At 39.7% G+C, this 25,827-nt stretch overlaps 1 long non-coding RNA gene and 1 pseudogene across 1 annotated transcript; both read right to left on the minus strand.

Annotated features, from left to right (window-relative positions):
- Window positions 1-271: 271 nt before the first annotated feature.
- LOC137253478 (uncharacterized) lies at window positions 272-1,424 on the minus strand. Its single transcript, XR_010953807.1, has 3 exons — window positions 865-1,424; window positions 674-796; window positions 272-619 (listed from the first exon to the last, which is right to left on the minus strand). It is a non-coding gene; the product is annotated as an uncharacterized lncRNA (long non-coding RNA).
- A 3,294-nt stretch (window positions 1,425-4,718) lies between these two features.
- Window positions 4,719-25,827, minus strand: part of LOC137254313 (venom acid phosphatase Acph-1-like) — a 75,506-nt pseudogene continuing 54,397 nt past the window's right edge.

A 25,827-nucleotide genomic window follows, 5' to 3' on the forward strand; every position in this document is an offset into this window, starting at 1 on the left:
CATGTGCAATTCCAAACTTCTCAGAGCAGCTTCCCCAGCAGCAACACTGATTACACGAGTCATCAAAAAATTTGACTTTGACTTCAAAGCATTAAATTTCAATTCTTTAGGTCGTAATTTGGCGGAAAATAATATGTGGCATGAAAAAGTTTGCTTTCCTATTTAGGAAACCGCTTGAACGAAACTTTTGGAAATCTGTGGTTTTAATTTTTACTTGAAAATGAAACAATTCCAATAAATATTTTTATTAAATTTTAATATCGAGATAACTTACAAAAAAGTGGAAAATTATTTAAAAGTGTACACTTTTACTTTTTCTTTTATGTTCATAGGTACTGTCCATCAATAAACCCCAAATATAGTCTCCCATCATGTTTTCATTATATTGGCTTTGTTAGCGTTATTCGAGGAAGAGCCTAAAAGCTCTGATTTACTTTTTGGTAAATTTAAATCTGTAATCAAATCATTAAAATCTTCAGTAGTGATGAAATGATGTTTTGGTTGTTCTGGTGTTGGTAAAAACTAACGGCATTGCTCCTATATGAACTAAGAGATGATCCACTGCTCTGCGATAATTTTTTAGGTGGCTCTGATACTGGTCGTGTGAGATCCTGTGCGACTGGAGTAGAAGAAAATTCAAGATCAGGATATTCGATAGGTTTTACATTTTTACCTCTACGTCTTTTGCCCGCATTTATCATGCACAAGTAGCAGCAGTCTTTAACGTGGTCTTTTGGTTCTCGCCAGATTCTTGGTGTTGCAAATTTCATAGATCTTTTCTCACATCTATACCAATCTAACAAATAGAAAGAAAATCAATATGTCTACTTTATTTAATTTAATATTTAAATAAAATTTGCTTACCTTCCAAACATCTCTTACAATAACTACAAGCAACATGTGGATACTATGTCTTGTATTGATTCCAAACAGGACAGCTAAAATATGCTTCGTATGCTTCACAGAGGATGAGAGATGCATTTAATTCATATTTTATATCTCAAACTTCAATAAGTTGCCCACATATATAAAAAAAGCATCAGCTTCATATTTAGACTTTCGCGACGATATCTTAGGTTAATCTAAATTTGTACAAAACACCTGATCGTGGTTTAGTTATCTTTCTAGCGCCATGAGTATTGTTACTATAACTATTACGAAAGCAAAATTTATACCGAAGAAAGGTATTTTCTTTTCGTTTTTGTTTATATTAAAACAGAAAGTCATGAAATAAACTTTAGGACAAAGAACAAAATTTTTCTTGTAGAGTCGTGTTATGTATCTGTTGCCCTATCCTCAGAATGGTCACGCTTAATCTATGATCTGTTGTACAGTTCAATTATTGTTATTGAAACATATGTTTAATATAATAAATTAATTACAAACGTACATATTTCGTTTTAGTTAGTTTAAATGGCACGAGACTTGCACGAGTAAGCTTAACAAATGAATTAAGTCAAAATAAATAGACAAGTTTTGATAAGATAAGTTAAGATTAGCGCTCTCTTTTATAAGCTTTTATTGTAAATGCGAGCTTTTAATTGAGCAATCTAAATATAGCTTAGTAGCTCTGTGTATAGCAAAAACAAAAAAAAAAAACAGGAAATGCTTTTGTTTGCTAATTAAAATAGAATAAATTAAACACAATGATAGCAGCAATCAGCTTATGTATGAAATAGATTTTTGATTAAAAAATTACATTCTTAATAATTTTGATTATCTTCAATAATCTACAAGTATACGCATATGCATATGGATAGGGTGGGGGTGAAAAAGTTAACAAAACCAAATGGAGTGAGATGTATTAAACATCTTATTTACTTCTGGTGATTACTTGCCATAAACAAGGCGCAAATTCAATTAACCTATTTAGGATGAGTACGGGAGTAATTACATAAAAATGAGACGTAAAAAAATGGTTATATTTTTTCTGAGTGTAATACAAATTAAGCAAAACATCCGCCAATGTGCGGCGCAGTAGCTTTTTTTCAATTAGGTATATTTTTTTATATTAACGAGATATTTGGAAATTTGGTTTTGTGTAATAATTAGTCAATGTAAATACGAAATACAGTGAAACCTCCCTTGTGCGGATACTTCTTGTCCGCCAGCTCTTGTCGCCCAGGCAAGTGTCCGCTCAACGGAGTGGAGAGCTATTCTTAAATTACCTAATTATTTAATAAATTTAGTATTCACAACCTTCCACTTAAAATCAATATTTTTATTACTTAAAATGCAAATTAATATCACTGATCTAAGGGCTTACTTTACCGATCGGGTAATACGGAAATCGTATAAGCTGGCAGTGTCTTTCAGACAGAAGTGGAGGCTGTGACCAAAGCAGCAGAGATGCTGGAAGAAAACCGCGGTCATTGAGGCGATAATTTCACACAAAAATTAGAAAGTGTTGGAGTGTAAGTAAGCACTTCGAAGTACTGAAATGTGGAGAAGGTTACCAGATGGCCCAGATGGTAATGAAAATGGACGTACTGGAAAAGAAGACGACAGCTTCACAAGACCATCCACGAAGGTTTGAAATCAAATGTAGGGCCGCTAGGTGTCAAAACTTATGTGGAATCAAGTTTTCAGTCAAGAAGCAGCTAGTGACGTGGGCCATACTTTCACACTTTGTTCACTTACGAAGAGTTTGCGGGCGTTCAAGAGAGGTTTTTGATTGTTTTGTTATGAAAACAGTTCTGTATGTCCGCTCATAAAAGGTTCGTGTCCGCTAGTACAGGTTTTTCATCCCACGTCTTAGCAAATAAATATCCACGTCCGGCCAAGTGAGTGCTCACCTAAAGGGGAGCAATTTTGTCTCCAAAATATTATCTAAAACTTGGTGCATAAAAACTACGCTGATATTTGCTTTTCTAATTTCGGTGAACTTATAAAGATTTTAATTAAAACCATAGCTGGTGACTGTCGACGAAATTTTTTCAACATTTTTCCGGCTTTCACATTGCGTTTTTAGCAATTTTTTGTTTGCTTGTTTACCTCATCGCCTATTTTAAATTACTTTTAATCGTCTAATTTTCGATTTGCACGTTTGGACTCTGGTAAATACCAAAGGCGTAGAAACATATTTACTCAGGTAATGATATACGAATGATATTTGAATATATTCTTAATTTTTTTTGTATGTGGATCGAATAAGGAATACCGGTTTAAGGAAAATGTCTACAAAAATTGAACTTGCCAGGTGGGCTAATAACATCTTTTGGTACAAAACTAATCACTCCGTCTTCTTTTCACGGTTTCAATTACCGGAGCCTTCGTTCCAATCTCTTTTCTGTTACCTCATCTCCTCTTTTCCTTGTCCCCTTATCACACTCCCTCTTCTTCCTTTTCATATCTCTTTTTCGCGGTCTCAGAATTTCGCTCAATCCCTTTCTTTTTCTTTCTCCCCATCACTCCCACTTTATCTCCTGCCATTCCTTCTCCCTCTCCTCGTCAATTTCCACTCCTGCCCCGCTCTCACTCACTTCTTATTTATAGTTTTTCGACTTCCCCTCTCCTTATCTTCTCTTTCCCCTTCCCAGTTTTTCTATTCGTTCTCCTTCGTTCCTCTTGCACTTTCCCATCAGATTTCCTGTGGAAATTTTCGGGCTCTATACTTATCAGCCAGCATTTGAAGCTCTGCACACTCTCATTGTTCTGCCTTACGTTACTTTCATCTAAGCAAGTTTATTTTTTTCCCTCTTCAGTGTGTTCCTTCCTGTGGGCAGAGTTTTTCGTGGCACCAGTTGTTTTTCTGGGCTTGCTGGAAATGCATGAGAAATGTGCTTTCCTTATCCTTATAAATTTAGTATCTATTTGTTTGCTTCTTAATTTATGTACATGAAAATTAACAAATAAAAAATAATAATAACAATTGTATCATATTAACAATGGTCGCTTTCAGCAAACAAAACTGTTGTTCATCCGTTGAGTTATAAATTAATAAACGCAACGTTGATAAATTTCGGATCGCTCAACGAATTGGTCTTTACCTCAAATTACTGAGCGCTAGCTTTTTTTGTTTCGCTTCAGTCAGTCACTTATCTATAAGTTATCGAAATTTTCCGTGCTAACTAAATCATGGACAGCCATGCAAGGAAAAGGTATAAGCACAAGTCAGCTGTTTTGTTGGTTTTCGTGTATTCACATTAGATTTTTCTGATTTTTTCTACTAAATATAAGCAACTATCCATTTAACTGGGAGTTGGCCACCCTGTGATGGTGAAAAAGAAATTTTGAAGTGTAGCTATCCGAAGGATTGCTGCCTCCATAATATTTCTAACTTAACTAAAAAAAAAAAAAAAAAAAAAAAACAAAAAAAAAAACTAGAGAGAGTAAAAACTGCCCTTATTATTATAATGAAGTGTAAAAATAACTTAAGAAGCCCTTTTCATTAATTTTGAAGGTGAACTATTTACCGTTCCCAAGGCAGCCCGTTCTATGTACCGTAGCGACTCGGGATTTTTCCCGACCAAGGGCTGTAACCCCATATAATTTGTTGCGTCCTTGGTCGCACCAATTGGATGGGGCGAAGCACTGCTACAACAACAACAACATTAAATATTAACTATTTGCAGTTGGCTCAACTCGCCGCTCAAAACTGGAAATTTCTACCACTCAAGTGATTGAAATATGTTTGCAACGTATCAACTAAATTTGTTTTTGCTGAAAGCGTTCAATTCCTTTGTAAATTATTAATACTTTCTAGAGTTACCTTCTGTAATTCCTTTTGTGTTTATGTAAATCATCAGGTTTTAGTTTCCTGCTGGTTCTTGCCTTTCCACCAGACGCGGTGGTGGCTCTTTATAGTGAGCATTTTTCGCGTTACAACGCTCTTCATACGATTCATTTGGTTTAACATCCGAGCTTAATGTAATTAATTTGTCCAATGGGCATTTGGTCGGTGGCCACCGTGGTGTGATGGTAGCGTGCTCCGCCTACCACACCGTATGCCCTGGGTTCACACCTCGGACAAAGTAGTATCAAAATTTTAGAAATAAGGTTTTTCAATTAGAAGAAAATTTTTCAAAGCGGGGTCGCCCCTCGGCAGTGTTTGGCAAGCGCTCCGGGTGTATTTCTGCCATGAAAAGCTCTCAGTGAAAACTCATCTGCCTTGCAGATGCCGTTCGGAGTCGGCGTAAAACATGTAGGTCCCGTCCCGCCAATTTGTAGGGAAAATCAATAGGAGCACGACGCAAATTGGAAGAGAAGCTCGACCTTAGATCTCTTCGGAGGTTATCGCGCCTTACATTTATTTTTTTATTTTTTTAATGGGCCTTTAGCACCACAATTTGGTACTTTCAGCAATTCCACACAACCCTTTTCATTATTTAATAAATCTGAAATTAAATAATTTAATCAGATTACACTTAAGCATTTACAAGTTGTGAACGTATTGCTCACCTGCACATAATATTCACCAGTTTGCAAATTTTGATGCAATTCAAAAATGGCCATAACAGCAAAACGCGGCATCTGTCGCTACCAAACACCCAAAGCAGAGAGTATATTACCCACGGTCCAATCATGACCAATATAAATAAGTAGTTTACGATCGTTGGGACTCAGTTGATCATTGCTTTTCTGTATCATCTCGGCAAACGTCTTCTTGAGGAAGGGACCACCTTTGATCTTTTGCATTTCTTTTGTACAAGCGTTGTAAATATAACTTTGTTACGCTAAAAAATGCAATTTTTCTGGATAATAATGAGATGCCCATACAGGTAATGGAAATCTAAACTCTTGCTGATTTTGTGGAAAAATAAAATTGATATTAGTGGAATGGCTATATCTATTGATTTTGCAAAAATGATATAGATTATATACATTGGCTTTGAAGTCAAAACCTTTGAAATTGTATCCTAATGAGTCAAAGATTTTCTATAAAATGTTGCCTACTTAAAAAAAAAAAAGCTTAATAACTTATTTCGAGATCGAAAAGAGCTTTGGAAAAATGCTTAAAGAATTTACTTTAAGCACTTCTTAAGAAAAGTGTAAGCATAACCTACTTATAAGTTTGACATAATACCTGTCCATGTGTATGGCTCGGTGTGGTAGAGCATGGTGCAGGGAGAAGATGGGATGAAGCTATCGAGAGAAAGGTGCTTTGGAAGACGAAGTTAGCTTTTTACGCAACACGATCTATGGTAACAGAAGAGTAATCCTCGAAATAAAACAAAGGAGTCCTCGCAAAGCAGATGGGCTCTGAACGCTTTTATGAAAGAGCTTAGAAGATATAAACCGGTTGGACATGACAAGAGCGTTGGGAGGACTAAAACTGAACCAAAGCCAAATTGGAATGAAACGAGAATAGAAAGCCGCAACTTTAAGGCATACTTTGATCCACTCGCTGCTTATAGATCTTACAGCTGTATCACTCCTAATAGCTGGAGTCTCAGCCTGGCAGCGCAGGGCACGAACACCAAACGTGCTCGATCGTTTTCTCCTCCAAACCGCATTTCCTACGTCTGCTATCACTGACCAAGCCTAATTTAAACGCATGTGACGCCAGAAGTCAGTGTCCAGTCACAATACCCGTCATGAGTAAAGAGTAGACTGAGTCGATTTATTAACGGATATCGGCGCCATCAATTTTGGAATAGGATTTGGGCTCAGGAAAAAAAAGTTCCATTACGCATACCCAAAAATGTTTTTTTCGAGCCTGCGAAATTTTATTTTTTTGACTTTTTTTCGACTTTGATTTATAAGGTTTTTTATGACCTTCTAACAAAATTTTCATTTGATTGTAAAATTTTCATGTATACCCTGTCCGACCCAAAAATTTCCGCTAAAAACGATAAAAAACGATGTCGATAACAGTTTTTTTAAAAATTTTTTTAGTAGGTCATGAAAAATCCTTAAAAATCAAAGTCGAAAAAAGTAAAAAAAAAATGAAATTTCGCAAGCTGAGCCCAAATCCTATCAAGAAATCAATGGCGCGATATCGGTTTACTTTCTTCCATACAAATCGACCAACCCTAGTATACAGTCCTCTCTTTTTAATGATAGAAGCAACTTTACTAGTCTAAGGTTGTAAAACCTACACATAATGTTCGATACTTTACAGCCCCGCGCTTCAACCCACGCCTTTCCCGTTTTGTCGATCATGTGCACCTCTCGCCTTCTCTTATTCTCGCCCAATCCAATTGGGACGTCTACTGAGCAAGCTTCAACGGATGCTCCCTTTTTGCTATTTCATCCGCTTTTTCATTCCCATATGCCCTGGGACCCAATATGGATATATGTCTCTCCCTGTACCGATTCTTTCCAGAGACTGCTTACACTCTAACACACTTTTAGATGCTGTGCTATGCGAGATTATTGCCTTAATTGCTGCTTGGCTGTAAATATAAATGTTAACACGGTTGCAGTCAAACTATTCTCATCCAGTGTTTCTACTGCTTTGGTTACGGCTAATGTTTCCACTTGGAAAACGCTACAGTAGTCTGGCGGCTTGTAGGATCTGTTTATTTCATAATCAGCACGTCATACCGCAGACCCTACTTCTTCCACTACTTTGGAACAATCTGTGTACACATGTATCGCCTCGTCCGCCATTTGAGCATCCTTGCGCCAACCATCCACCTCTATTGGGGCCTTAAGATCTCCCTGGAAGCGAACATAAGAAAGATGGAAAGATGCTTAAATCCATTACAAATTAAGGTCTCATTAACACCTTGAACGAGATCTTGATTATGCCATCCCGCTTAAATTCGAGCAGTGTTGTTACTCAAAGTTTATTCCACCGCTGCCAACTCAGGTCATGTGACAGTATACTATAGAATATATTAGCAGTTTGGGAACAAATGACACTAATTAAGTGTACGCTTTCTTCTTTTCATAAAAATATAAAGCTAATATAATAAGAAATTTTCTATAGAAATCTCATTCTAAAAAGCTGTATAAATATTTTGTATTTTTATCATTAAGGGCATTGAAATTTTAATTACGCACTTCAAGCAAAAATTTATTCAAGGTTAAATGGGTTGAGTGCAGAAAAAAACCACTAAGGAAGGCTAAGTTCGGGTGTAACCGAACACTACATAATCAGCTGAGAGCTTTGGGAAAATCACCATTTAGCAAAATGAACCAGGGTTACTGGAATGTGTTTGTATTAGAGATATACGCCGCCGATAAACGCCGCGGCCGCCGCCGATTAGGGTCGTTTTTCGCCCGCCGCCGCCGAATGTCAAAAAAATCGGCGCGGCGGCGGCGGCGTCCGGCGCGTTACTATTTTTTCTACTCGTTTAAGATTGTTTAGGCTATTTATTGATCATGTCGGATATGGTCGAAAGTGGTATCAACAGATGCGCATCACTGCACTTTATGAGAAACTAATTGCGAAATTTAACTCTTTTTAACTGTTCAAAAGTTATTTAAAAAAAAGCGTTTTCGATGTCAGCTTAACACGGACTTTGCATCACCCATTTCACCAAGTTATTAAAACAAAACAACAAAAGAAAAGTTATATAATAAACTAGCAGAGTCCCCGACGTCGTTCGGGTATAAATAAAAGTAGTATTATATAGACTATTATATTAGACTAATCCCAACCCCCATTTGTATGGGAGATGCCACGCCTCTTTTTCGCTATCCCCAATTTTTCCCGAGGGAGTAGGGATTATTCTTATATAACTCCTCACCTAATTTCAGTCGTCTAGCTTTAATACTTTTAGATATATTGACAACGAAAAATTCCAGTTGTATGGGAGGTGCCACGCCCCCTATTTTGTTATACCCTGTTTTTCCTGGTGGGGGTAGGGATTGGTCTCATATAACCACTCACCTAATTTAAGTCGTCTAGCCTTAATACTTTCAGATATATTGACTACGAAAAATTCCATTTGTATGGGAGGTACCACGCCCCCTTGTCGAAAACTTTTTTTATATAGCCTACCATAGATTGACGCACTCGGGGTATGTCATGGCAAAATTTCGTTCGATTCCATTCGGCGGTTTAGGCTGCAAGTCCAAACATACATACAGGCATACTTTCACAAATATATAGCAGAAATTTATATGCTCACTTTGCATATTTTTTTTTTCAAAAAATTAATAATGAACAATGAGTTCAAATAAAATGACCCAAGGCGTTTCAAATGGTTTTCACATTGCCATCAAGTTGTTAAAAAAGCAAAAAAGGTGACGAATTTTAAAAAAGTTTTATATTGCGATTGGCTGAAAGAATAAGCCAAATGTTGCAAAACCCTTTAGTAGGTTCTAGGGCCATAACACTCCTTTGAATTGATTCTTACCTCATACTTAAGTTGAGGATATATGTACGAATGAGAAGGTTTTGAAAAATCATTTGGGCTTACATTCAAAAATCTATTGTTTATTTGCGAAACTATAAAATAGCGTCTGAAATGTTAATTTTAATTTTCACACTTAATCCTTCAACACCCAAGTCTCCCGGTTTGACATAAAGTTGGCGGCCCTATCCAAAACTAGTCCCTTGGAGTGAATCACATTGATTATAGCCTATCAACCAAGTTTAAATATCACCTACGCGTTGCGGCTCCTTTTACAAATGTGAATACGTAAGCACATATATTTACCAGGTCAGGCTTTGTCCTTCGCAAGGACACTCAAAGTGGTGAAGCAAAAGTTTTCCCAAGACAATCGAACTAATTGCAGTGTGTGCTACTACCCTAACGAAGTGAACAGTGTAACTAGTCTAAAAACTGAAGCTACGCGGCCATCCATAATGAGCTCTTATACCATAAGGCCGGAAAACAGCAGTAAACATATTTCAACTTAAAATCGGTCGACTTTCATTCTAAAATATCGTTTTGATTTAACGAAGACTATTGAAATAAATGATGTGAACACAAACGTCTGCAAACTTTGGTCTACATTTTAAAAATTTTATCCAGGGTCCTTGTAAAATTTTAATTATGTAGATATGCCGAGTATTTTACGATTTTCACCGACAACGCAATGACTTCCACTTAGACTGCTAATGATTTCGAAGGTGGCGTCTTTGGCCGAATAGTCACTCCCTAATGTTTCAAGGTGTTTCTCTGGTGTAGCTCGGCAGCATAGCGCGACAAGGCATCCGTTGGAAAGTCTTCGGAGCTACACTTAGCAACCGTAAGTTGCCTTTGTGCGTGACCGCAAAGGAGCCACAAATGATTTAAAGAAATAGTGTTCGCGACGATTATTAGGAGTTAACTCTAGGCGAAACTACGCTTTGCACGAGATATGCAAATAAAAGTGTGGCTATTTTATGTATCTCTATTTCTTTTCAGCAGACGAAGCACTACCAATTCGAAAGACCGGGGTTAGGTTCGAAGCCTCTCTGGAGTAAGTGAAGGAGTGGAAATCCCTCCGCAAGGAGCTACTCCTTAAAATTTTTGAACGGTCTGGGAGATCTTGAGGCAAAAACCCCGGATCTTTCCGAAATGGCCAACACGTTCATTTCATTAAATACATACAAACAAAACTTAAAAACCTTTTTAAATAGAAAAATTAAGGCTTTTAAAGTAATAATACCGGCGTTCGCCGGCGCGCCGCCCACACCGCCGCCGCCGGTATATAATAGAGCCTACGCCGCCGCCGCCGACAAAGTGATCGGCGTAAGCCCCTAGTTTGTATGACATGTGTATCAAATGGAAGGCATTAAAGAGTATTTTAAAAGGAAGTGGGCCTTAGTTCTATAGGTGGACGCCTTTTCGAGATATCGCCATAAAGGTGGACCAGGGGTGACTAGAATGCGTTTGTACGATATGGGTATCAAACTAAAGGTATTAATGAGGGTTTTAAAAGGGAGTGGTGGTAGTTGTATATGTGAGGGCATTTTCGAGATATCGACCAAAATGTGGACCAGGGTGACCCAGAACATCATCTGTCGGGTATCGCTAATTTATTTATATACCAGCTTTTACCCGCGACCCCGTCCGCAAGGAGAAAATGAAATATATGGGCTATTCCCGTTAGCCTGCTTATCAAGTTATCTCTTTAAAAATTTTTTTCTGTCTAATGCATTTTATTTTTGCAATTGAGTAAAAAAAAGATCTAAATGAGCTGATAACCTGATAGGGTTCCCAAATGATCCCGAAATTATCCAGAAAAAGCGACGAAATGAGCACGACGATATCGTGGACGGAACCCGAAAACCATCCAGATATGCCCCGGAAGGATCCCCAAAAGTTCCCGGAATAGTCCCATAAAACCCGAATTGAGATCGACACAATTCTAGACTTATCCAGAGAACCACACAGAAATTATCCCTGAAGGGTACCAAAATGATCCCGAAATAGTCCCAAAAAAGTCCCGAAATGACCCTGACGGGCTCCCGGACGGATCCCAAAAACCAACCAGAAAATATCCAGGAAGGGTTGCTAAATTATCGCGATATAGTCCAGAAAAAGTACCGAAATGACCCCGAGGGGATCCCGGAAGGGTCCCAAAACTATCCCGAAAAAGTAACAAAAAAATCTCGAAATGACTCCTACGGCGTCACGGAGGGATCCAGAAATGACCCCGTAAGGGTCCCCAAATGATCCCAAAATGGTCCCGAAATGACCCTAATGGATCCGGCAAAACACCAAGAAATGTTCCCCAATGAATTCCCAAAAAATACAGAAAAAGTCATTAAAAGACCCCTAAAGGGTCCCCAAATGATCCCGAAAATGTCCCGAAATTACCCCGATGGGTTCGCATACAGATCCCGAATACTACCCAGAAATGATACCGGAAAGTTCCTCAAATGAACCCCCTAATTGTCCCGAAATGACCCTGACGGATCCCGAAAACCATCCAGAAATGATGCCGGAAGGTACCCCAAATGTTCCCGAAATAGTCCCGTAGGGATCCCGGACAGATCCCGGAAACTATCCAGAAATGATGCCAGAAAGGTTCACAAATGATCCCAAAATAGTCCCGAAATGACCCTGACGGGATCCCGGGATCCCGAAAGCCCTCCAGAAATGATGGAGGAAGGGTCCCCAAATGATCCCGTATTAGTCGCGAAAAAGTCCCGAAATGACCCCGACGGGATCCCCGACGGATCCCGAAGACCATCTAGAAATGATGCCGGATGGTACCCCAAATGATCCCGAAAAAGTCCTGAAATGACCCCGACGGAATGCGGACGAATCCCGAAAACCATGCAGAAATGATGCCGGAAGAGCCCCCAAATGATCCCGAATAGTCCCCAAATGACCCCGACGAGATCCCGGACAGATCCCGAAAACCATCCAGAAATGATGCCGGAAGAGCCCCCAAATGACCCCGACGAGATCCGGGACGGATCCCGAAAACCATCCAGAAATGATGCCGAAAGGGTTCCCAAATGATCCCGTATTAGTCGCGAAAAAGTCCCGAAATGACCCCGGCGGGATCCCGGACGGATCCCGAAGACCATCTAGAAATGATGCCGGATGGTACCCCAAATGATCCCGAAAAAGTCCTAAAATGACCCCGACGGAATGCGGACGAATCCCGAAAACCATGCAGAAATGATGCCGGAAGGGACCACAAATGATCCCGAAATGGCCCCGACAGGATCCCGGACGGATACCGAAAACCATCCAGAAATGTTGGCGAAAGGGTCCCCAAATGATCCCGTATTAGTCGCGAAAAAGTCCCGAAATGACCCCGACGGGATCCCGGACGGATCCCGAAAACTATCCACAAATGATGCCAGAAAGGTTCACAAATGATCCCAAAATAGTCCCGAAATGACCCTGACGGGATCCCGGGATCCCGAAAGCCCTCCAGAAATGATGGAGAAAGGGTCCCCAAATGATCCCGTATTAGTCGCGAAAAAGTCCCGAAATGACCCCTACGGGATCCCGAACGGATACCGAAAATCATCTAGAAATGATGCCGGAAAGGTCCTCAAATGATCCCGTATTAGTCGAGAAAAAGTCCCGAAATGACCCCGACGGGTTCATTATACGTAAAGTTATAATGTGTAAAAATGTTTAAAAAGTAATTATTTGAAGGGGTCGTGGGAGCCCCTCCCCCCTTTCCATGTTCCAAAAAAATTTCGCAGTAGACTATTGTCTCTGTCTCAAATTTCATTAAAATCCGTGTAGCCGTTCTGGCGTGATTCAGTCACAAAGACGAAAAAATACAATAATTAAATTATAACTGTCCCCCCTTTTCAAAAAAATGTAGCTAGTAGATCCTTTTAGACTATTGGCTATATGCGTGCCAAATTTCATCCTAGTAGGATCCCCAAATGATCTCAAAATTATCCAGAAAACCACGAAATGACCCCGACGCTATCGCCTACGGATCCAGAAAACCATCCAGAAATGCCCCGGAAGGGTCTGCAAAAGTTCCCGGAATAATCCCAAAAAAAAAAAAAAAACCGAAATGACAACGGCACGAATCTAGACTTATCCAGAGAACCCCACAGAAGTTTTCCCTGAAGGGTACCAAAGTGATCCCGAAATAGTCCCGAAAAAGTTTCGAAATTACCCTGAGGGACTCCTGGACGGAACTCAACAACCGTCCAGGAAGGGTTCCTAATTAATTAATTATAAATTAAATATAGTCTAGAAAAAATTCCGAAAAAGTTCGGAAATAACCCCGAGGGGATCCACGACGGATCGCGAAAACCATAGAGAAATGATTCCGGAAGGGTCCCAAAATTATCCCGAAATGATGCCGAAAGGTTCTCCAAATGACCACGACGGGATCCCGAACGGATACCAATAACCATCTAGTAATGATGCCGGAAGGTAGCCCAAATTATCCCGAAATAGTCACGAAATGACCCGACGCACAGTGTTTCGTGTAGAACAAGCTAGCTGGACAAAATTATTTTATGAGATTTTCCGTTTCATATGCAGTCATTTATTACAACTACGTCATTTTTTCAGCCATATGTTCTTTTTTTTTATTTTTTCCAAAATTTTACTTCGTATGCATACATTTGCTTATTTCATATACAGTAACTCATGTGAATAAGTGACATAGATCCAAAAAAATTTAAAGGACTTAAGAATATTACTTTATTGTACTTAAATTGAATGGACTACAAATCTCAATACTCTAAAAAATTCTAAAGATTCGGAAAAAAAATTTAAATTTTTTATGAAAATTCGTCGAATTTTTCAAACATTTTTTAAATATAATTTAGTTTTTGTTATAGATCGTGACAAATTTTCTTATGGGAAATTAGTTAAAATAAATTTGCGAAAGCGAAGATTGTAAGAATTGTCCAAAAAGGGGGTCTACTTGTTTATCTGAGTGACTGTACATATGTACATACATATTTTGTATTTATTTGAGTATTTATCCTGGCACTACAATTTTTACAAAATTATTTTATGGTACCAGTCAGGAATGTAAAAGTGAATTACCATAATAATAACAACAATGTAAATAATTAAATTAATTATGTGAAAATAACTTATTACAAAAACTTAAAAGTAAAGTATAATACAAAGTAGAAAAGACAATAGATTTAAATTAAATAAAACCTGATCCAACAAAAAGTTATAGGGTAGGTTATCTTTTATAATAATGTTATTATTCGCTATCATCACTTTCTTTCGATGAGTCACTTGTGGAATAGTCATGAGCATCAGCAACACTACTGTGAAAGCTTGAAATAACTGGAGTATTTATTGACTCCTCAACATTATCGGGGGACAGTAAATTTAAGACTTCTGAAGTCAGACTTTTAAATTTTTTCTTAGGTATCTCCCTAAAACTGTTAACTAAAGGATCCGATGTTATAAGCAACATGTACATAAGATCTCTATTTGTGGCTTCACGCGACTACTTTTGTGTGTTATCATCCCTGAATCGTCTCAAATCTTTGTTGCGGACTTCCTGTGCTTCCTCAGATAGTTGACCAATAGGTAAAATTGCTGATGTTATAATATCAGTACTATGCACTAAGATTTTATGAACTGCAATAGGCATATTAAACCATGGATAGATATCTATGTATAGTTTTTTAGTGTCGACCGCAAATTTTTCAAATCTTTGGATATTTATATTGTACCCAGATGCTAATGCGCGAAGGAGAGTGTCGAATCTTTTGATTAGCGTTACATCCAATCCCGTAATCTCAGCACTAGCCTCAGAATTTTCGAAAAACCTACGAGCAGTGTTGCCGTCATTGGTATTGCCGAATCCAGGTTTTGGTTTATCTACTATCAATCTAAGTACACTTTTAAATTTATTCTGGATTTAGTTGGAACGTAGCTTTACACTCTCTTTATCTGCGTCATTCCTAAGCTGTCACTTTTTTACTTCGAGGCGTTAACTTATGTGAAGCAAGCATTCAAAACATTTTATCCATGCATGGAGAGTAGACAAACCAAAACCAAGATTATCTCGATTAGGCGTAAAGTCCCGTAACTCATTATTCATATCATTGTTAGAAGCATATTGTGATTTACGGAAACTTCGTATTCTTCGAGCATGTACTTTGTTAGCAACAACGCATTTATCTCCTCTAAAACTTTGTTCGTTTCAAAAACAATAAAATCGTTTGTTTCTTTAGAGAAAATAAATTTGATTGGACGACAATACATGGTAGAAGAAGGTCGAGGATTCTGCCGGACAATGTTACCCTTTTCATCCTGTAATTGAAGAGGAACGAAAGAAAATATAAACAAAAACTCATCAGTGTCAGAACTGCATGTAAACTTTTGCTTATATGTGCTATGGCCAGAGCTTCCATCGCAACCCCACTTGCTGATTAAAGTATACGTCAAGTTTGTAGGTAATAAACTAACAAAAACTTCTTGATTTGCTAAAACTAAACGCTCAACAGTTTTGTCTAATACGGACTGGACTTTAATTTCCGCACGTGTTTCACCCACATCAATTTCATTTGGATAGCATTCTGGCTTAGCTTTTCTTAGACTATAAAATGATGGACAAACCTTATGGCCTGCCTTGATGCTCCACTTCCGAGTTGTTTTGTATCCATGAGTCGTCGACTTGCTATCTACGTAGTATGCTAAAGCTTCTACATTGCTCAAGCATCTTGCATCTGGCTCACATGTCATCTCTTTGCCGGATATTTGAGTGGTTTCCTATGATTTTTTTTATAATGTTAGCAACATTTCTGTTGCCGGACATACGCGCTGATACTTCTGCCGCATAAAGTAACTCACCAGGACTTCTAGATTGCAAGAGGTCATCCACTCGACGCCGTTTGGGCTTTTCACTGCAGCTAACAAAGTCCTTCTTTCGCCTTCCGGGCCGGGGTTACCTGAAGAAGTGGTTGGTTGGTCTGGTGGCAAATTTGAATCCACCGTTATTGTAAATGTGTAGTCTGGACCCGAAAGCCACTCCGAGTTTTTATTCAAAAATCGCTCCTTATGTCTTCCAGAAGTGTTCGAATTTTGATCCAGCTTCGACGAATATGCCGATATTTGTAAGCTTAAACTTTTTATCGAATACTCGGCTGCTTCGCTTAAATCGTTCTTAAGTACAACAAAACTCAATAATTCTTTATATTTGGTTTCCTTCGAATGTTGAACCCAAATGTCAAAAAACTCCGTTCTTGGTACGGTTTTAACTAAACTGCTTTGTGTTGTTGATTTTCCGACAGGGTGAATAGTTGATGATGGTTGTGCTGCCATCTTAAGTATCGTTGATCGTTCTGATTTGTTATCAGTTGTGCAGTATGTATATTATATTCAGGTATTGGCGTAGATGCTACCAAATGGGGTTGTTTTGTGTAGCATTCCTGTGTGGTTATACCTGCGATAGGATTGCTTTGTGTGTACCTGTTTTTATGCCTTGGCGACTGGTGCGGTAGGTTGTGGCACGTTGAAGTCAGTGATCTTCGCCTTTTTGCTTTTGGTGTGCTCTTGTTGACCTTGCGCGTTTATTTTTGTATGTTTTATGGCTACGTGTTTGTTCCCTGTTCCTGGGAACTGGTCTTGCCGTTTGCAGATCAGCTTTAAGGGTTCAAATATCTCGTCGATGCTGGTACGTACATACATCCTATTTTATATGTAGAGATAAGTAAATCTACAAAAAAAAAAAAAAATTAAAAATAGATGTGCAAAGAATTCGCAATGGTTTTTTCTTTCGACTATTAGAGAATACTTGCGACTATAACATACGTAAAATTTAGCCCGGATGTCCGCGGATATATGTAACTTTTTTGTCCCTAAAGTTAAAAATATAGAGAAAAAATACCTTTTCTTCTTAATAACGGAATGTTAAATATATTGAAAATACTCTAATTGCGAAAGAATTACTATTAAAAAATTCTGCTTACCTTCGAGCTTAGAATCCATCAAAAAAATTACATAAAAGTGTTCACTTAAAAGAAATATGAAGCTTAATATTCAACAAGAATTTTGCAAATTAATCAATGCATTTTACGGCCACTCCTGCCTTCTTACTTCAATTACTCAATATATATGAGCAAAGATATCAAAAAAAAAGCAAAAATCCCGTTATTTTTAGTTTTCTTTCATTTCTCATTGCACTTTTCTTGGAATAAGAACTTTGTTTTTGTCCAGCTAGCTTGTTCTACACGAAACACTGTGCGACGGGATCTCGGATGGATCCCGAAAACTGTCCAGAAATGATGCCGGAAATGCCCCCAAATGATCCCCTAATAGTCCCGAAATGACCCCGACTGGATCCCTTACGGATCCCGAAAGCCATCCAGAAATGATGCCGAAAGGCTCCCCAAATGATCCAGTATTAGCCTCGAAAAAGTCCCGAAATGACCCTGACGGGGTCCCGTACGGATCCCGAAAACCATCCAGAAATGATGCCAGAAGGGACCCAAAATGATCCCGTGTTAGTCGAGAAAAAGTCCCGAATTGACCCCGACGGGATCTAGGACGGATCCCCAAAACTTCCAGAAATTATGCCGGCAGGTACCCCAAATAATCCCGAAATGACCCCGTCGGGATTCCGGACGGATCCCGAAAACTATCCAGAACTGATGCCGGAAAGGTCCTCAAATGATCTCGTATTAGTTGCGAAAAAGTCCCGAAATGACCCCGACGGGATCCCTTACAGATCCCGAAAACCATCCAGAAATGATGCCTGAAGGTACCCCAAATGATCCCGAAATATTTCCGAAATGACCTCGTCGGGATCCCAGACGGATCCCGAATACTATCCGGAAATGATATTGGAAGGGTCCCCAAATGATCCCCTAATAGTCCCGAAATTACCCTGACGGCATCTCCGACGGATCCCGAAAACCATCCAGAAATGATGCCGAAAGGGTCCCCAAAAGATCTCGTATTAGTAGAGAAAAAGTCCCGAAATGACCCCGGACGGATCCAGAAAACCATTCAGAAATGATTACGGAAGGGGCCAAAATAACCACGAAAAAGTCCCATTGTGATCCCGGAAACCATAAAGAATTTATCTCTCAAAGGTACGCAAATGATCCCGAAAATACCCTGACGGGATGCCGGACAGATGCCGAAACCCATCCAGAAATGATGCCGGAAGGGTCTCCAAATTATCGCGAATTGTCCCGAAATGATCCCGGAATAGTCCCGAAAATGTCCCAAAATAACCCCGACGGATCCCGAAAACTATACAGAAATGATCCCGGAAGGGTTCCAAAATGATCCCGAAATAGTCCCAAAATGACTACGGCGGGATACCGGACGGATCCCGAAAACCATCCAGAAATGATCCCGGAAGGGTTTCGATATGACCCTAACAGGATTACAAATAAGGTAAAGCTAATTATATGGTTTGTTCATAAGGCAGCAGGCGCGTCGGAGCGTATGAAGAGTAACATAGAAACATACAGGTAAAGCTAATAAAAGCATGCAGGGCGGATGGCGGGAGGAGACGGAGAGGACCACTGGTTGTTTTTCCATAATTGTTAAGATCGCGATCTGTATGTGCCAGATACCAAAAACTATTGATTTTGGAGAAAATTTATATTGAGTTATAACAATTTATAGATCTTACACCAGGGGGTGGTGAGGAGAAGGAGGGAGGGCGGCGGAGGGTGTCACTGCTCTCTTTGTAAGCCCTCGACTTATTTGACCCATTGAGTCTGTAATATTGGTGAAGGTCAGTAAAGGTAAAGTTATAAGGTGTAAAAATTATTAAAAAGTAATTGTTTGAAGGGGTCGTGGGACCCCTACCCCCCTTTCCATATTCGAAAAAAGTTTCGCTAGTAGACTATTGTCTGTGTCCCAAATTTCATCAAAATCCGTGAAGCCGTTCTGGCGTGATTCAGTCAAAAAGACGAAAAAATATAATAATTAAATTATAACTGTTCCAAGGGGCGGAAACCTCCCCCTTTTGAAAAATATATAGCTAGTAGATCCTCCTAGGCTATCGGCTATATTTATTCCAAATTTCATCCAAATCCGTCCAGCCGTTCTTGCGCGATTGAGGCACAAAGACCAACGTCTGGACATACAAACATCCAAACTTTCGCACACTATTCCTGCCAAGATTCCAAGGGCTTTTGATTTTGCCCTGCAGAACTTTTTCATTTTCTTCTACTTAATATGGTAGGTGTCACACCCATTTTACACATTTTTTTCTAAAGTTATATTTTGCGTCAATAAACCAGCCCAATTACCATGTTTCATCTCTTTTTTCATATTTGGTATAAAATTATGGAATTTTTTTTCATTTTTCGTAATTTTCGATATCGAAAAAGTGGGCGTGGTCATAATCGGATTTCTGCCATTCTTTATACCAATACAAAGTGAGTTCAGGTAAGTACGTGAACTAAGTTTAGTAAAGATATATCGATTTTTGCTCAAGTTATCGTGTTAACGGCCGAGCGGAAGGACAGACGGTCGACTGTGTATAAAAACTGGGCGTGGCTTCAGCCGATTTCGCCCTTTTTCACAGAAATAAGTTATTGTCCCAGAATCTAAGCCCCTACCAAATTTCACAAGGATTGGTAAATTTTTGTTCGACTTATGGCATTAAAAGTATCCTAGACAAATTAAAGGAAAAAGGGCGGAGCCACGCCCATTTTGAAATTTTCTTTTATTTTTGCATTTTGTTGCACCATATCATTAATGGAATTGAAAGTTGACATAATTTACTTATATACTGTAAAGATATTAAATTTTTTGTTAAAATTTGACTTAAAAAAAATTTTTTTTTTAAAAGTGGGCGTGGTCGTCATCCGACTTTGCTAATGTTTATTTGGCAGACATATAGTAATAGGAGTAACGTGCCTACCAAATTTCATCATCATACCTTCAATGACTGTCAAATTACAGCTTGCAAAACTTTTAAATTACCTTCTTTTAAAAGTGGGCGGAGCAACGCTCATTGTCCAAAATTTTACAAATTTTCTATTTTGCGTCATAAGGTCGACGCACCTACCAACTTTCATCGCTTTATCCGCCTTTGGTAATGAATTATCGCACTTTTTTGATTTTCGAAATTTTCGATATCGAAAAAGTGGGCGTGGTTGTAATGCGATTTCGTTCATTTTAAATAGCGATCTGAGATGAGCGCCCAGGAACCTACATGCCAAATTTCATCAAGATACCTCACAATTTACTCAAGTTATCGTGTTTAAGGGAGGACGGACAGACGGACGGACGGACATGGCTAAATGAATTTCTTTTTTCGCCCAGATCATTTTGATATATAGAAGTCTATATCTATCTCGATTAGTTTATGCAGTTACGGATGACCGTTATGCGAACAAAGTTAATATACTCTGTGAGCTCTGCTCAGCTGAGTATACAAATTTCCTTTCTATAATTATCCCAAAAAACAAAGTAAACGTAATGTAAGTTTTTAGTAAGTTTTCTCAAAAAAACATTAAGCTTACAAAACGTGGTTAGGACCCCACATTCTCTTGTACAAAGATCAAAAAGTCTACAGTAACCAGGTTGTTTTATTTGAAGCGACGTAAACTCATTTTCAAAATTTCTATAGACGCCGTATAAAACACATTAATTTTACGAACATAAGAAAGATGGAAAGATGCTTAGGTTAGGTTACGTTGAACTGGCCGGTCCATGAGGACCTCACATAGACTGAATGAGTCCGTAGTGTTAACAGAAGTTTGTTTTAATGACCAAACTGAAAAACCCTATCAAAACCAGGACCTATGTAATAAAATAACTCCGTCCTCTTGGCAACTACTAGGAGCTTCCTAGGAATTAAACCACTTGCTGCTTCTAGATCTGACAGCTGTATCACTCCTAATAGCTGGAGTCTTAGCCTGGCAAGCGAGCACAAAACATGCTCGATCGTTTCCTCCTCCAGCCTGCACTTCCTACATCTGCTATCACTGACCAAGCCTAATTTAAAGGCGTGTGACGCCAGACGGCAGTGTCCAGTCAGAACACCCGTCATGAGTTAATGATAGAAGCAAATTTGTTAGTCTAAGGTTGTAAGACCTACAAATAATCGTCGAAACTTTACAGCCCCGCGCTTGAACCCACCCCTTTTCTGCTTGGTCGATCATGTGCACCTCTCGCCTTCGCTTAATCTCGTCCAGTCCAAATGGGTCGTCTACGGAGCAAGCTTTAAGGGATGCGCCCTGTTTAGCTAGTTCATATGCTTTTTCATTCCCATCTATTCCCATATACCCTGGAACCCAATATAAATGTATGCTTCTCCCTGTACCGATGCTCTCCAGGGACTGCTTACACTCTAACATGCATTTAGATGTCTTGCTATGCGATATTATTGCCTTAATTGCTGCTTGACTGTCAATATAAAAGTTAGCACGGTTGCAGCTTAAGCTATTCTCTTCCAGGATTTCTACTGCTTTGGTTACGGCTACTATTTCCGCTTGGAAAACGCTACAGTAATCCGGAAGCCTGTAGGATCTATTTATTTCTGGATCAGCACAGTATATCGCAGACCCTACTCCTTCCTCTTGTTTGGAACCATCTTGGTACACATGTATCGCCTCGTCCGTCATTTGAGCACCCTTGCGCCAACCGTCCACCTCCATTGTGGCCCTAAGGACGCCCTCGAAGCGCAGATAGGGAATCAGGGAGTCTGTTCGTCTTGTGACTGATGACGCTATACTACTATGACTGTATGGTCTGCGCTCAAGCTGCCCCGTGGCACAGAGCCTGGTTGCAGTTGTTAATGCTATGTTCTTTGCTACCAGGTCTACAGGTGGAATGTGCAGAATGTCATACAGTGCAGCCGTTGGGGTTGTTTTCAGGGCTCCCGTAATGCTAAGCATTGATAGTCTGCATACCCCCTATAATTTTGAGGTAGGTTGTTTTTTGTGTGGCTTACCACGAAACAAGAACTCCATAGTATAGAATAGGGCTTACAATCGCTGTAATAAATAATAGTTTAAAAAAACTAAAAAAACACGCTCCTCTTGATTTTCCCTACAAATTGGCCGGACGGGACCTACATGCTTAATGCCGACTCCGAACGGCATCTGCAAGGCAGATGAGTTTTCACTGAGAGCTTTTCATGGCAGAAATACACCCGGAGCGCTTGCCAAACACTGCCGAGGGGCAACCCCGCTTAGAAGAATTTTCTTCTAATTGAAAAACCTTATTTCTAAAATTTTGATATTGCTTTGCCCGGGGTGTGAACCCAGCGCGTACGGTGTGGTAGGCGGAGCACGCTACCATCACACCACGGTGGCCGCCAAAGTTATTAACAGAATAATTTAATTCACAGTAAAAAGCGTGGGGTGCATTTGACTACATTTATATCTTTCCTCTCAGATAGTTGCCAATAGAATGATTGCAACATTCAATATCAAGCTCCCTACGTTTTTACTGTGAATTAAATTATTCTGTTAATAACTTAAATTTTACTATAATTTTATTTTGAGGTGATTAACTATAAATGATTGTTTGACCTTCTACTACTGTTATATAACCTCTTTTTAATTGAAAATTATTTTCTATTTTTTAGTTCGGTTAGCCATAAAAGCGTGTTTTTTTAGTTTTTTTTAACTATTATTTATTTTTAATTTTTTATTTCAAGTAATTTTAAAAGTTTTATTCGAGAGTGATGAAACCTCAAAACGCCAGCGGTCCACGGATGAATCCAACCCCACGGCACCGAAAAGGGCCAAGACGCAGGGAGGCTGGACGCGGTCTTTCGCCGAAATTGCCAAGGGTCGGCAGATCATTGGCATTATAGGCGAGAGAAGCGAAGATGGCAGCATCCCGAAACAACAGTGGAAGTGGATCGAGGCCGCGCTCGCTACGGCCGTTAAGGTTAAGAAAGACAACCCTGGTCCACCGCCATCTTACACCGATGCAGGGTGCCTCCAGGGCAATGTCAAGCTAATTGCCTGTGACGACGCCAGGTCGGTAAACCTCTATAGGGCCGCCGTCACGCTGATAGGGGTGGTATATCCGGGCGCGAGCCTCAAGGTAGTGGAGGCGCGTGATATCCCCTCACGACCAAGGGCTAGAGCCTGGATTCCAGTGACGCCAGCGGACCCAGCTGACATCCAGGAGCTGCTCCCACTCTAAACCAAATGATTATAGGCCTTTAAGATTATCTTCTTTTCTGCTAAAAGCACTCGAAAGACTCCTAGAGAATTACATCAGGAGGAGCCATCGCTTCTTTCGCAAGCTCAGCATGCCTATACTAAGGGTAGGTCAACTGACACGGCCTTGCACTCACTGGTATCCGTTATTGAAAGGTCACTTGACCTCAAGGAATACACACTGGTGGCATTTCTAGATATAGCAGGTGCCTTCAACAACGTTCTCCCTGAGGCCATCACCTCGGCGCTGGCCAATCTGGGGGTTGACGCGTGCCTGGTGGAGTTTATATACAATCTGCTTATGCGTAGGCAGATTAAAACTGAGCTAGGTGGATGCGTGATCCGCAGACCGGCGTTCTCTCTCCGCTACTTTGGGTGGTTACCGTCAACCAACTACTACGCCTAATGGAGGCAGAAGGTCACCAAGTGATCGCGTATGCAGATGACATCTGCGTCACCATGCGGGGGAAATTTCCGCAAACTCTTTGCAACCTAATGGAAGGGGCACCATCCAAAATTTCGCACTGGGCCACAGCCAGAGGTTTGGAAGTCAACCCGGATAAAACCGAGCTTGTCATCTTCACGAGGAGGTATAAAGTACCAAATCTGACACCGCCAAGAATTGGGGGTACGTTCTTAGCGTTTAGCGATCAAGTCAAATATTTGGGAGTCATTCTGGATAGGAAGCTATTATGGAGTGACCATATAGTGGAGCGCTCCAAGAAGGCAGCAGCAGAGCTGTTCACCTGCAAGAAGGCAATTGGCACCTCCTGGGGATTCTCCCCTAAGGCAACCTACTGGATTTACACAGCCATTGTGCCCCCGATTCTACTTTATGATGCCTTGGTCTGCACTAGCTAGAAGTACCTATCTTAAAATGCTTCGAAAGGTGCAACGGAGTTTGGAGCTCTGCATTACCGGGGCTCTCGGTTCCACTCCAGATTGCGTTACATACGTACATGGATACATAGATAGATACAGGCCAAGCTAATAAAATCGTGTTAAAAAGGGTTCCAGTATGCTCTTTCGTAGATGGGCCATGCATCCACTTCTGTCATTAATAAAGGAATGCGTTTTTCGCATTATGTGCAAGGTTTCAAATCTATGGCCATTTGGGGTGGTCATAAGTTCAATTGACCTTATGTCCGTTAACCTTATGTCACCCCACCATCACATTATTGCATTGTTATCGAGCGTTGATACGTGTGCAAAGTTTCAATCAAACTTATGGCCATTCAAAGTGGTAATAAGGCCAATAGACCTTATGGACGTTGACCTTATGTCACCACACCATCACATTAATGCATTGTCACCGAGCCTTGATACGTGTGCAAAGTTTCAATCAAACTTATGGCCCTTCAAAGTGGTAATAAGGCCAATTGACCTTATGGCCGTTGACCATATGTCACCACACCATCACATTAATGCATTGTGATACGTGTGCAAAGTTTCAATCAAACTTATGGCCATTCAAAGTGGTAATAAGGCCAATTGACCTTATGGCCGTTGACCTTATGTCACCCCACCATCACATTAATGCATTGTCATCGGTCGGGTATGGAAAGTTTCAAATAAATCAGACTTCTAGAGACCGGTGAAAATTAAGCTCAAAGTTTCCGTTACATAGATACAGGCCAAGCTAATAAAAGCGTGTTAAAAACCAAATGAGAAAGAGAGAACGATAAGCCCCCGTACACCCCAGCATTCTTTTACATGCATAAAGTGCCGTTGAAGCCTTCTTCACCCTTTCCTCCCCGTTGAGCTTACTGTCTAGGATGATCCCTAGATATTTTGTGCAAGGTTTCTCCTGTAGGGTCACCCCTCCTAACTTATGCCTGATCCAGCTTGGGACCTTGTACCTCTTTGTTGTTGCGTTGACTTTCAATCCGACATTTTATGCCCAGGGTATGAATATCCCGAAGCGCCCGATCCATCAAAGAGCTGATCGATGGAAGGCACTTTCCACTTATGGCAATTACATCGTCATATACGTAAGCCGTAAATTTACGGAAAGAAGCTTAAATCCATTACAAATTAAGGTCTCATTAACACTTTGAACAAGATCTTGATTATGTTTTACCGCTTAAGTTCGAGCAGTGTTGTTACTCAAAATTTATTGCACTGCTCCCAACTCTGATTATTCGGCAGTATACAATGGAACATATTAGCAGTTTGGAAACAAATGAACCTAATTAAGTTTACCCTTTGTTCTCTCCATAAAAATATAAAGCTAATATAATAAGAAATTTTCTATAGAAATCTCATTCTAAAAAGCTGTATAAATATTTTGTATTTTTCATCATTAAGGGCATTGAAATTTTAATTACGCACTTCTAACCAAAAATTTACTCAAAGTTAAATGGGTTGAGTGAAAAAAAGTAAAAAAATTGCCTTTCTATCAATTGCTTTAATTAAAATGAGGAAGTGTTTTTATCGTTCAA

Source organism: Eurosta solidaginis, chromosome 5 (genome assembly GCF_040869045.1).
Source record: "Eurosta solidaginis isolate ZX-2024a chromosome 5, ASM4086904v1, whole genome shotgun sequence".
Taxonomy (NCBI): Eukaryota; Metazoa; Arthropoda; class Insecta; order Diptera; family Tephritidae; genus Eurosta; species Eurosta solidaginis.